Source organism: Geotrypetes seraphini, chromosome 3 (genome assembly GCF_902459505.1).
Source record: "Geotrypetes seraphini chromosome 3, aGeoSer1.1, whole genome shotgun sequence".
Lineage (NCBI taxonomy): Eukaryota > Metazoa > Chordata > Amphibia > Gymnophiona > Dermophiidae > Geotrypetes > Geotrypetes seraphini.
The window spans coordinates 83,911,634-83,925,545 of record NC_047086.1 but is presented as its reverse complement, the minus strand read 5'-3'; the positions used below and the strand labels follow the sequence as shown (position 1 = coordinate 83,925,545).

Here is a 13,912-nt window from a genome sequence, read left to right as displayed (position 1 = left end):
TACGTTAATTATTGGTTTTAAAGCTGTCTTTGTTGAAGATAATGATGCAGTCCAAAAGGTTACGTGCAATATCATAGACTTGCAGGGTGAGGGTGCCTTTCTGCTTCTAATATACCTAAAAATGTACTATGAGTGTTTTGCAAGTTTCTTTTCCAATATTCATTTAGCCTTTCTGATCAATGCTTTGCATTTAACTTGCTAGTGATTATGTTGCCTTCTATTTTCTCCATTCTTTTTGATCTAATACTCACTTTCACTTCACTTTTTAATCATGGAGGCCGTTTGCTCTTCTTTCCACCTTTTTTAATAGTGGAATACATACTGTACATTCTGGACTTCCACGATGGTATTTTTAAACAACATCAATACCCGATTTAGTTGTCCTTTTACTAAAGTGGTGTGCCCTAAATGCTAAGGGGCTCATAATCAAAACTTTAAAACGTCTAAAGACCCATCTATGTCAGCACTTTGATGTCCTAATAGACAGGATATCCAAGTGCCGATAACCAAACTGACTTTCTGGATGTGTAGTGAGATTTCTTATGCCTCTGAATTGCCGCTGTGCACCCAGAGCTGAAAGAGGTGTATCTGGAGGACTGGTCAGGGTGATATTTGAGCAGGATATGGGGCAACTTAGACTTAGATGTCCTGCAGGGATAATCCTGGATGAAACTTAGATGTTGTGAGTTAGATGATATGAAAACAGGTATAAATGCCAAAAAGGTATCTAAAGTGACCAGATAACCACTGCAGAGACAAAGTAAAGACCCTCACATACTCCCCTAGTATTCACTGATCCACTCACACTCCCACAAAGATCAGAATAAAAAAGTACATACCTGCGTCCAGGTATAGGAAAGCCTAGTGGAGATGCGCACAGGTGTCTTAAATAGCCTGAGGATGGGTTAGTGAAATATAGAGGGGTAGCAAGTCCCATAAGCCACTATAACCACTACATTCATGGTGGAAAATGTGAGCCCACCCATAAACCCCAAAACTCTATTTTACTGCCATATAGGTCCCACTTGCAGCCATACGGGCTATTGGGGGTTGTAGACAGGAGGGTATAGTGGATTTTAGGGGGCTCACCAAAACCTATAAGGGAGTTCTGGTGAGATGTTTATGTGGCACCCTTTATGTGAAGTTTTCAGCAGTGCCCCACTGCTCTGTTGCCATGTCTAGGTGGCTAGTCCATTACAGGACTGGCACCTCCCATGTCCAAATGGTCTTATTCTGGACATTTGGGACTTGGACAAAATTTTGGTCAAAAATGTGGTAAAAAGATAAGCGTCCTGGTGGTCTAGGCGACCCGATGACTTGGACGTTGAGATAGGCGATTTCCCCCTCCCCCTAAAAATAAAATAAAAAAAATTAGATGTATTTTTTGAAAATGGGTATTTCCCACTGCCGACTTTGGGTGTCTAGCACCATACATTCAAATCAAACTTAGATTTATGTTTTGATTATGCCCATCCATGCATCCTGTTTTATACCTATGATCCACACATCTGTTAGTGTGTGCCAAACTTTAATATAAGATTAAGATGAAGATTAAGAGGTACGGTGGGGGAGAGGGAGAGCACAAGTATGGAATGGGAGGGTGGTAAGGAGTGGAGGTGGGCATGGAAGGAGTGGGGCATGGAGAGGAGGGCATGGGGTGGTGTGGGTTGGTGTCATCACTGCCCTGGGCGCCTCCTACCCTTACTATGCCCCTGCAAGGCAGTTACATCTATCTTGTCATCTGATAACATTGTTATTAATGCTTGCCAACTTCTATGGCATGTATGCCTTATACTGTTAGCATGTGTTAATTGCTACATTAACAGCTAATGCAGTTTAGTGGATAGGCCCCTCAGTATTACAAAATACAGGGCATGGTACATTTATGAGATTTTATAAAACCAAAATGTGAATTGGCTTCATATACAGTATAGTGCCTAACAGCAAAATCTCAATTTCATTACTGATCAGTGTCACAACCTTTGTTATAATATGTCAGTCAGAACAATGAACTATGATTTGTGCTCAGCGTTATGACTAACAAATGCTATCCATGTGTATATATAAATTCAATACTATACAAAAAATCTTATTTATCTAAAAAAAACAAACAAATCACTGTGGTGTCATTCTCCTTCAAAGCAATAAACTACAATCTGCTAAAATGTAAATTTGATTGTTAATCTAAAATCAATAAAGTGTTATACTCATAGAGCACTAGGCTTTGGCAATATTTTAACCTTCCAGGTTGTGTTGGGGGTTTGACTTCATAAAGCCAACTAACTGGACCCTGCCATCTTTCTGCACCTTGTTAAGTTGTGCTCACTCTAACAGGAACAGCCTGTACACTGCTTTGTTCTTGTCCTTCTGTAAGTATATCTTCGGCTTTGCATGTCTGCTCTCATTCATTTTGTATGTATTTCTATTGGATTTGCTCCTTAATTTAATTCATTGTTTTAATTATAATCGTATTATTGCACCTTTCCATTACCTATTGATTTTTCATTTTTGTCCTCCTAATGTCTTGTCACTCTGCTCCCAACAGGTTCTCCTGCTCTCTGAGAAGACCGCCACCACTTCGCTGATGACTCCACCCACAAATTTGCTCCGGTAGCTTCCCTTTCAAAATTACCTCCTTTGTGGCACTGGCTCCTTTATGCGCTCCTTCATGCACCTTCTTCCTGTGCTCTTATTTTGAAGTTTGTACCTAACATTTAGTTATTGATCCCTAACCCTACAAAGTTGCATGTCCTCTATAAGCATGTTCAACACAAAAATTGACAATACCATAAGTAGTAATAAAATTTTTGTTCAAGTGTTAGATTTCAAGTTTATTAGGGATCTTCTTATATTAAATTTAGAGGGGGGAAATATCTGGGTCAATTAAAAATAGTAAATAGATTAGAGAATGGAGTGTTTATAAGTTGTATTCTGGGTCAGAGATTAATTAATTAATGAGAGCTGAATAATTAATTGATTTCATAGTGTTTATATTGATATCTGTGGCTCCTATTTTAAATTTTATTTCTATACATTATTTGTTAAATTGTTGGTTTTATTTAAAGTTTTTGTTGTTCTCTGAGAGGAACTGAGGTAATAGATTTGCTGTTTTTTAAAGTCAGAATGGTAAGGTTGGTGTTGGGTTGGGGGAAAATTAAAATCTAACTTCAAAAGTAAATTAATTTTATATTTATTAGGGTTATACTATAATTTCTATAATTTAATGGGAAGAATTCACGCAGAGGTAATTGATGCTAATATGCTTATAATTAGGGTTATATTATTTAATTTATTACTCTAAGTAAATATATTTTTATTATTATTAGGTCTACTGTAACTTAGTTTTTCATAAAATGGGTTAAAGCTATTAGTAGCTGGTATTACAGGATGATGTGCAAGTATGCCATGGGTACTTCTATTCACTAGTCTATATGGATGTATATAAATGTTCATATGTTATAAAGGGTAGAGGATTGGAAGTAGGGCTAGGGGATAATGGGTTCTAGATGTGTATGGGATTTATGTTATTTATGAGTTATTTGTTGGGATATAGGAACATAATTTCACCAATGAGTCATCATATAAGATTTCATGTATTTAAGATTAATTTATGGCATTTTCTTTAAATGTTAATGGGCTTAACAATCCCATAAAAAGGAAAAAGATCATTAATTTCTTAAAGCAACAAAAACCTGATATTTATTTTATACAAGAGACTCACTTGTTGGCTACTGAATCAGCAAAGATGGAGGGTGGTTGGGTTAAACAATGTGTTTTTGCTCCTGTTGTTGGAAAAAAGGTGGGGGTGGCTATTCTTATTCATAAAAAATGTCCATTTATAGTTGGAAAGGTCAATGCTGATCCTTTGGGAAGATGGATTCAAGTTGACTTGAGCTCTGGAAAAGTTACTCTGAAGCTTCTTAATGTCTATGTTCCCAATTTAAATCAAGCCAAATTCTTTAAGTCTCTTCAACAGCTGATCTTACCACTGGCTACTTCTAATTTAATAGTGGCAGGGGATTTCAATGCTGTTATGGACCCTTTGTTGGACAAACAACCAAGGAAACTTATAAAATCTATGGGTTTGGATAATTTGGTACATTCTTGTGGTTTGAAGGATATTTGGAGGATCCTTCACTATAATGTTCAGGAATTTTCATTTTGGTCTCAGGTGCATAAATCATTTTTGAAAATTGATTATATTTTTATTTCAGATTTAATGATCAGACGAGTGACAAAATCTGGCATAGATCCAATTTTAATTTTGGATCATGCTGGGATATGGATTGAATTTAAAATGAATGAACTTGAGTATAGTAGACCTGTATGGAGATTTGATAATACATTGCAGGCAGATTCAAACTTTTTAGAAGAATTCCAACTGAAAATGAATGAATATTTTCAATTCAATACATCAGAGGAAATTTCAATAGATACTTTATGGGATGCATTTAAAGCCACCATAAGAGGACAAATTATTTCATATTTAGTACATATTAAGAAAAAATTTAAATTGGAATGCTCTGAATTAGAACAAAATATAAAAGATTTAGAGTCAAAGTTGGCCTTGAATTGGGAACAAATTACTTTGCAAGAGCTTTGAAGACTAATTATAGGTACAATGAAATTTCTTCACAATTAGCCAGGAAGGATTTGTTATCCCAGCAAGCTCTGTATTATGGAAACTCGAATAAAGCAGGAAGATTATTGGCTAATTATTTAAAAGCGGAAAAAAGAAAAGTAAAGATTGTTGCTATTGTAGATGAGAAAGGGGAAACTCTCAGATTGGTAACATTTTAAAACAATTTTTAAGATATTATAAAGTCTTATATTCTTCTGAGCGTTATTCTGATAAAGAAATTGATGGACTAGAATTCTTAAAGCTAATAAAGGGACCAAAAATTCCTGAGCCGATTTTGTTGAAGGATCTTCAAACAGCGTTGAAATCCCTTAGCGTTGGATCTACTCCAGGTGGTGATGGCTTCACTGTAGAGTTTTATAAATCATTTCAAAAAACCTTATTACCATATTTGTTAAATTTATATCAGGCTCAACTGACTAAAGGTTGCATTACTGGCACTATGGCAGAATCTCTAACTATAGTTTTACCAAAGCCAAACAAGATCATACACTGGTTTCTAATTACAAGCTTATTTCTTTGATTAATGTGGATGAAAAACTTTTGGCCAAATTATTGGCTTTACGATTGGCCAAGACTTTCCCTCATTTTATAGGTTTACACTAAATGGGGTTTGTTGCTCAAAGACACTCTTCAAATAACACTAGAATGGCTTTTCATATGCTAAATTTAACAAAAGCAATGGATGATCCGTCCTTCTTGGTGTCCTTGGATGCAGAGAAGGCTTTTGATCATGTAGAATGGACCTTTATGTATCAAGCAATGGATTGGTTTGGTATTGGTTCTGGATTTATACAAATGATTCAAACCTTGTATAGTTTCCCTGCTGCCAGATTATATATTAATACTTTTTCAGAACGTTTCTGTCTGGAGAGGGGAGTTAGACAAGGATGTCCATTATCCCCTCTGCTTCTTGACATTGTATTGGAACCTTTATTGTTAGATATTCAACAAGCGGAGATATTCAAGTTATTCCTTATGCAGGTCAGAAATATAAGATCTCTGCATATGCAGATGAAATTTTGCTTCATATGAGAAATCCTGAAGCTACCATACCAGATTTTACTGGAATTAATTGACAGATTTGGTAAGTTTTCTGGCTATAAAATAAATTGGAATAAATCGGAAGTTCTTTCACTAAATTGAACTTCCATGGTATTGAACTTCCATGGTATTGCGGTATACAAGAATGAAGTTATTATTATTATTATTATATGTTCATTGTTCAAAAGGTTTATTAGATTCATTTTCTTTTTTTGGAAAGAAGATGGTATAAAGTATTTAGGTATTTGTATGCATAAAACGGTGGAAGAAATGATGAAAGTAAATGAAAAATTGCTTTTGGCAAAGGTTACAGAAATGTGTGAGCATTGGAACCCTTTACATTTGTCTTGGTGGGGGATAATTCATACTGTTAAAATGATGATTTTTACCTGTGGTTTGTTACCAAATGAGTATGATGCCAGTGTTTTTTCAGGGGTCCTTTTATAAGAAGTTAAACTATATTCTTACTAAATTTGTTTGGCTACGGAAAAAAGCTAGAGTTGCTTTAGTATCTTTACAAAAACCAATTGCAGCTGGTGGGGTAAATTTTCCAATTTTTATAGGTATCATCAAGCCTATATTATGCGTCAGGGTATGTACTAGGTCCATCCAGAGCTCAAGGAGCATCTTCCGGATTGGTTGTATTTAGAATGGCAATTGATGTCCCCATTGAGATTGCCCTATGTATTGAGTATTAAGTTACCAACCTATGTTAAGGATAATATTATTTTAATGGATACATGGAAAACTCTAATATATATTAATAATCTATCTGATATTCAAATAGAGAAATCCACATGTCAATTATTATGGGTAAACTCCAAGATTCAAATTGGTGGGACGAAGATTGTCTGAAAGCATTGGATGCAAGCAGGTGTACGTACTTTAGATCACTGTTCTTCAACCGCCGGTCCGCAGGAAATTTCTGCCAGTCCGCGCAGGGCCGGCGAGATTGATTAAGTTAAATTTCCTGCTAGTCCACTCAGGGCCGGCAAGATTGACGAGATATTTTTAGCTGGTCCGCGCTGGGCAGGAGAGATCATGGGGAGCCTCCGACAGTGGCTTTCTCCCCTCTCTGCAGCTGTCCTTTACTTCCCAGTGCAGCAATTCATGAAGGCAGCCTTGGGGCTTTTGCCGAGTTGCGGCTGCCTCTGATGATGCAACTTCCTCTTTCCTCAGAGGCGGCGCGACCCAACAAAGGACCCGAGGCTGCCTTCCTAAATCACTGCGCTGGGAAGTAAGGAGAGCTTCTGGGAGGGGAGAAAGCCACTATTGGAGTCTGGGAAGCTGCTGGGCAAGGGAAAAAAGGGACAGCTGCTACTGGAGAGGGAGAAGGAGAGATGCTGCTGGGAGGGGAGGATGGAAAGGAATCTGGAAAGCTGCTGGACAAAGGAAAAAAAAGGGACAGCTGCTACTGGACCTGGAGGGAAGGAGAAGGAGAGATGCTGCTGGGAGGGGAAGAAGGGAAGAGAGTTACTGGTGGACAGAAGGAGGAGGGAAGGGAGAAGGAAAAAAGGAAAGAAACAGCTGGCAGGGAGATTAGAGGAGGGGAAGGGGAGAGACAGGCATGAGAAAGTAGAGAAATTGATGATGGGAAGGGGTCAGCAGAGAAATAAGCAGAGAGGGACAACGATGCTAGATCTGGTGTAGGTGAGATAAAAATGATGAGAGCAGTGAAGCTGGTGTTAGACATAACTGGGGACTGCAAAGCCCAGGCAGTGCTTCTTTAACTTCCAGCTGGCTTAGGATGCTCTCTGACCAGGGGACAGTTGCCCTAGTTGCATTCCCCTAACACTATTCCTGCCATATGTGACTGCAGTATTCTGTTAGCATGATATTAATGTGTAGCATTCTGTAATAATTTGGCTTGTTCAGTTTTCTTGATAGTAGAGGGGATTTATGTGAAGGGGAGGGGAGACAGGGGTTTTGTTGATCCTTGCTCTGTATTATTTGTATTTATAAAATAACAATTGTACAGAATATTATTTCTTTTTATACTTTAATAAAATGCATTCAATCAATTTAAAATCATAACTGAGGCTTGTATGGATGAGATCAGATGATTTGCGGTGACCGAGCTCGCGAAGATGGGGCGGAAACGGGGTTTTTAAATTTTAGTCCTAGTAGTTTGCCGATCCACCAAATAATTATTTTATTTCTGCCGGACCAAGGGTGTAAAAAGGTTCCAGATCTAATAGATGCTGGCATTGTCATACTTATATTGGGACATTAGATCATCTGTTGTTTTTTTGTCCTCCGATACTCAGCTTCTGGAAATTGATATGGGGACAAATCAAAGTAATACTTGATTCTGCCCTTCCATTGTCATATGAGATGATTATATGTGGTACCTTATATGTTAAACCCCCATTTGACCGGAATAAAGGCAGGCCATCCAAATGATAACAAGAAATTGGAAGAGTTCTGATACTTTAAATTTTCCTTTTTGGTGGGCAAATTTGTGTTCTAGTTACAAATATGAAAAAATGAATGCAGAATTAATGGGGAATAATAAGGTATTTATGTTAGTGTGAGGCCCGTTAGCAGCTTTTGTTGCATCTATTTATGATATATAGTTATATATTTATGTCTTATATCTCTTTTAAATTAGGTTTCGTTCCCATACACATCCAAGGAGGGGAGGGGGATATCGCATATATATTTGATGTATGTTTACATTTCTGAGTTATACAGGGTTGTGGGGGTAATGATGTCTTTTAATTTTTGTAGTTCAAAAGTGCTTTGTAATGGTTTGATATGTTTCAGATGTATATATTTATATTGCACTATTTATTGGAAAATAATAAATTTATTTAAAAAAATCTTCAACTAAAGGCTCCTTTTCTGAAGCCATGTTAGCAGTTTAATGCGTGTAATAGTTCACACTAATTTGCCAGCTGCGCTAGCCGCTACCGCCTCCTCTTGAGCAGACGGTAGTTTATCGGCTAGCACGGGGGTTAGCACACGCTAAAAATGTGTGTGTGATAAAGCCGCTAATGCGGCTTCATGAAAAGAGCCCTAAATCTTCCTACTCCTCCATCCACTGCCTCACAGAACACTTACACTTCCAGAGACATCAATAAAATTACAACTTCCATTATACAAAATTCCTTTAACCTGAACCTACAAGACTTCACTAATCTTACAATGGAAAAACAATCTGATCTCTAGAAAGACTCAACACAATCTCTTATGGACCTTCTTGCCCCCTCCCAGGAAAAAACATCCCAATTACAACCCAAAAAGAAGCCATGGTACACTGAAAATCTTATCCTCCTCCGCCATCAACTCCACTTTTCTGAACATAAATGGTGGCAATCTTGGTCCAACAATGCCCTTCACCATTACCAAGAAATCATTACACTACACAAAACTTCAATACAACAAGCCAAAAAAGACTACTATTCAAAATTCATAATCACTGCCCGCAACTCTTCTGTACTGTTTAATATACTACGATCCCTATCCCCATACTCAAACAAGAACCCCCTCCCTTTACTTACACAACCATCAGCTTCAGAATTCGCTAACTAGATATCAGATTGAACCTAGGACAATCTATACCCTTATAGTCTCCGGATCCATCAGACCAGCCAAACCACTTACCCTTCAGCACTCTTTCTAATATTAAACCTCCTTCCTTAACAGACCTACTCAAAGTCTTCCAATCAATTAACACTTCTAATAACCCAACAGAGAGCATTACTCCTTCGATTCTAAAAAAATTTTCCCTATTTTTGGCCCATTCATTTTGGAAATTATAACAAAAAGCCTTACCTCTAATCTTGTCCCAAAAGCCTGGAAATCTGTACTAGTTTTTCCTAAACTAAAAAACCAAAATCTAGATGAAACACAGCCAGCAAACTATCGTCCTATCGCCAACTTTCCTCTTATCACAAAACTTACGGAAAAAGTAGTACTGAACCAGCTTACTGAATTCCTTGATAAAACCACTGCCCTTCACCCATACCAAACCAGCTTCCGCTCATTCTATTCCACAGAATTATTCCTACTTGATCTCACCTCCACTATACACTACTTCCATGACCATTGAAAATTCGTCCTTCTTATCTCTTTAGACTTGTCAGCCACTTTCGACACTGTTGACCATCACCTCCTCATCACTCATCTTAAGAACTGCGGTATCACAGGCTCCGCCCTCTTATGGTTCACTTCTTACTTTGAAGACCGTAATTTCAAAGTCTACTCGAAAGAAAATATCTCATCTCCAATTACTCAAACTTTTGGCATTCCCAAGGCTCTATTCTCTTTCCTTTACTATTTAATATTTTTCTAGTCCCTCTTCTCACTCTAGCTCAGTCCATTGGATTCACAATCTTTGCTTTCGCAGACAACATCCAAATTCTTCACCCCATTGATACTACCAATATCCGTGATATAAGAAATAAACTCTAAGGGCTCCTTTTATGAAGCCGTGGTAACGGTTTAACGCATGTAATAACACGTGCTAAACCGCCGACCGTGCTAGCTGCTACCACCTCCTCTTGAGCAGGTGATAGTATTCCGGCTAACGCGTGATGAAAAGTCACGCGTGTTAAAGCCGCTACCGCAGCTTCATAAAAGGAACCCTAAACTTGACAAAATTAGTGACTGGCTCCGTATAAATAAAACTTTGCCTCAATATAAATAAATCCTGCAGTATACTCTTCCCGATCAGGAACAAAATGATAAATGGACAAATCTCTGTCAAATCTTGCCCAGTAAAAATGGAATCAAAAATAAAATTGCTCGGAGTCATTCTAGACAAAGATTTAACCTATCATGACCAGATAAGCTCCATCGTAAAAAGCTGTTTCCACAAACTTCAGCTCATCCGTTCTTTAACCTCAATCCTCGAAACTGATACTATCACAACCCTTATTCACTCACTGGTCATTTCTCATTTAGATTACTGCAACTCCCTATATAATGGAATCGCCCAAAAAGGTAGGAAAATATGATCATTTTACCCATCTTCTGCAAGAAGCACATTGGCTACCCACAACACATTGTATCACTTATAAAACTTTAATGCTGGTCTTTAAAATCAAACTTTCACGCCTCTCATCCTTTCTTGATAAACTTATCCCCTACTGCTCTTCTCGGACACTTAGACTGGCTGATCAGAACATATTGACCATACCTTCTATCAAGGAATTCTACTTTGCTAGAAATACTAATTTTTCTGTTGTAGCTCCAACTTTAAGGAACGCCATGTCACCTCAACTCCTACATGAAAACTCATTCAATAAATTCAAGACTAAACTAAAAATGTTCTTATTCCAAGACGCATACCATAGCATCTAAATATTTCCTTTTCCAACAGCGTAGCAGTATATTAAACGAACCACTTTTAAGAAGCGATCCCATTTCCTGGTGTTTTTATTCCCCCCCCCCCCTTCCCCTTAATTTGTTTTAACGATGTAATTATTAACTTTTCCTCCCTCTTCACCCTCAAACTCGCATTCGTAATCGTAATTTGTCTTTTTAATGTTCACATTTTCTCCTCCTACCCCCCTTCTAAAATTTATTTTAATATTTTTAGCTTTGAAAACCGGCCAGGTGCATGTCGATGGTCGGTATATTAAAATTTAAACAAACTTGAAACTTGGCACACTGATACTTCTTTCTCACTAAATACTTGTGAATGAAACCTTTGATTCTGAAGTTGAAATTATCAATTATTAGGTAGTATTTTCTTGTCTATATCAGTGATCAGCATTTGGCTCTAAAGGAAAAGTTAAGTGGTTTATATATGCTTTTCCAAATGGGATCTGTAAAATTGTATTGAAAGTGTAGAAGAAATCTCACCGACAGTGTTTGCTTTTGTGTAGTAATAACTCACAATTTTGGGTGTTCTTCAATATTGTGTTGATTTGAGCTGGCCAATCAAGCCTCCAGTTTATTGGATTGAAGTTTGTTGCTTATAGATCCAAGGGCTGAAAAAGAAAAAAAAAAAAAAAAAAAATTCTGGAAGTCAAAGAGTTTCATTTTTTTTTTCTTATGTATTTAAGAATACATACATAGAATAATGTTGTTATTTAATTGAACATAACTCCTAGTTCATTTTTTTGACTGACACATTGTTACAAGGGATGTAGCTATGAGTATTAATGAAATTGAGATACCTTATATGAAGAGAGTTCACATTGGTTTTATAAAATGTAATAAAGTTTCCAAATTCTATGTTTTTGTGATACAAAGGTCCTTAGGCCTGGACTGCATCATTATCTGTAAACGGCACCGTTACTGACAGCCAATTGTGTGTCAATTCACGTGATTGGCATGGATTTAGAGAATCATATCTCTGGCAAAGGTAGGTGTTGGAAATATAAACCACAGTTTTCAAGGCCTACATTTCCGATGCCTACCTTTGATATGAATTGCGCCTCCAGCAACGCCTACTGGCACCTAATGCCACTTCCAGTGTTAGCCACACCTACAGTGGCATTAGGAGCTGGCAGGTCCCTCCAGAGGTAGGATTCCACTGCCATTTTTTTAGGTGCCGGCAAGCATCTTATAATTTTTCATCAGCTTTTAAATGGCATAGAAAAGAACACCAATATTAAAAGCAAAAGTAACACAATTAAAGAGGATAATCATACATAAAGTTATAAAAACAATAAAATAATTAAATACACATAACTATTCTTTCTCGTCCACTCCAACGAAAGGAAAAAAAGACCTACCCCAGAGAAACATTAAAAACTTTCCTGAAGAAATGTGTTCTCAGGAGCGATTTAAACTTTAGAAAAGATTGTTGAGCTTAAATGGAAGGTCAAAGGTTGCTCCAAAAGAAAGGGGAAATAAAGAAATAAATGATCATGTGGTTTCATAGAGTGCTAGTCTTGGGAATAGAAGAACAAGTCTATTGGAGTTGAGAAAACATAATGAATGAGAAGGAGTGTATGTAATGAAGTGCCTTAAATGTTAGGCATAAAATTTAAATTGGCATCTGAACTGAACCGGCAGCCAGTGCAGATGTATCAGTAATAGAGAGAGACATGATCGTGAAATTTGGCTTTACACAGGAATCTTGCTGAGTTCTGGAATGTTTGAAGACAGTGTAAACTGAATGAAGAGATTCCATAATACACCGAGTTATAATAATTGATTCTAAAAAGGACAAACGCATGAAGGAGGGTATGTAATGCTTGGGAGTCTAGGATGGAACTAATTGATATAATTTGCTTCAACTAACCAAGTTCTTGTGAGGCCTGAAATGCAAAAGAAAGTGCTAAATCAAAGACAACTCCCAAATAATAGAAAGAATTAATGGAAAGTAAATCTGTTTCAAACAGGTGGATGTTATGTGCTGGTGGAAACAATAATCTATAATCCAACAAACCATCCTTTTTGAGGGGTTAAGAATCATTCTATCAGCTATAAACTCCCTCCCCTTCATGCACCACATGGCCTGTGGCACAAGAGTGCTCTTCTATCATCTATTATGCAAATTTGGCATGAATTAGGGATAAAAAGAGCTTGGGGATTCCTTCCCTACCAGTTTCGAGGCGTCCCTAGGCATTGGAGGTCACCTCTACTTAGGCATCGCTAGGGTTCCTATGAATTTGGCACCAAACTCTTAAATTGCTTGATTTTTTTTTTATTAACTGAAACCCAGTGTGGTCAATTACCATGCCAAATAAGCTAATTATTAAAAAAAAAAAATTTGGCATGGATCCCAAACTTAGACATCGCTTGACAGCTATGATTAAGGCACCATTTGTAGAATTTCCCAGCTACTGATGTTAATTTGATCAGGAAAAGCGATTGCTAGATCTAAATCTGGAGGAATGAAAAATAATGAGAGGTGAAGAAGCTGCATACCAGCAAAAAACAAAAGGAATTGACCCCAAAATATCCACAAAGAAGAAAATCCAGAGAAAACCAAAAAAACTCTGTGGAGTGACGATGTTCCTAAATGGACTTTATTTGAAAGTATCAAAGTTCCAAAGGTACACTAAAATCATCCACATAAAATAATTCCATCCACATAAAAGTAAATCATCCACATAAGAGCCTAAAAGAACCTAGTCCGCTAGGGATACAGGACCCAACACGGTCCGCGTTTCAACAAAAAGTCTTCTTCAGGGGTCCCTGGGGGTCCTATAAAGGTGAGTACATGGGAAACAATTGTGTGGTGAGCCGGAAGTGTGTACCTTTGTAGCTGCATACCAACATTATCTGATGCAGTTGATGTTAATTTACAAAAAAAAGTCTAAAGAG

At 37.3% G+C, this 13,912-nt stretch overlaps 1 long non-coding RNA gene across 1 annotated transcript in view; it reads right to left on the bottom strand.

Annotated features, from left to right (window-relative positions):
- The window catches only part of LOC117358277, a 94,689-nt gene that overhangs the window by 17,877 nt on the left and 62,900 nt on the right, over positions 1-13,912 (bottom strand). Inside the window, exon 2 of the long non-coding RNA XR_004538987.1 lies at positions 11,529-11,622. This is a non-coding gene — a long non-coding RNA (uncharacterized LOC117358277). The remainder of the gene's footprint in view (positions 1-11,528; positions 11,623-13,912) is intronic.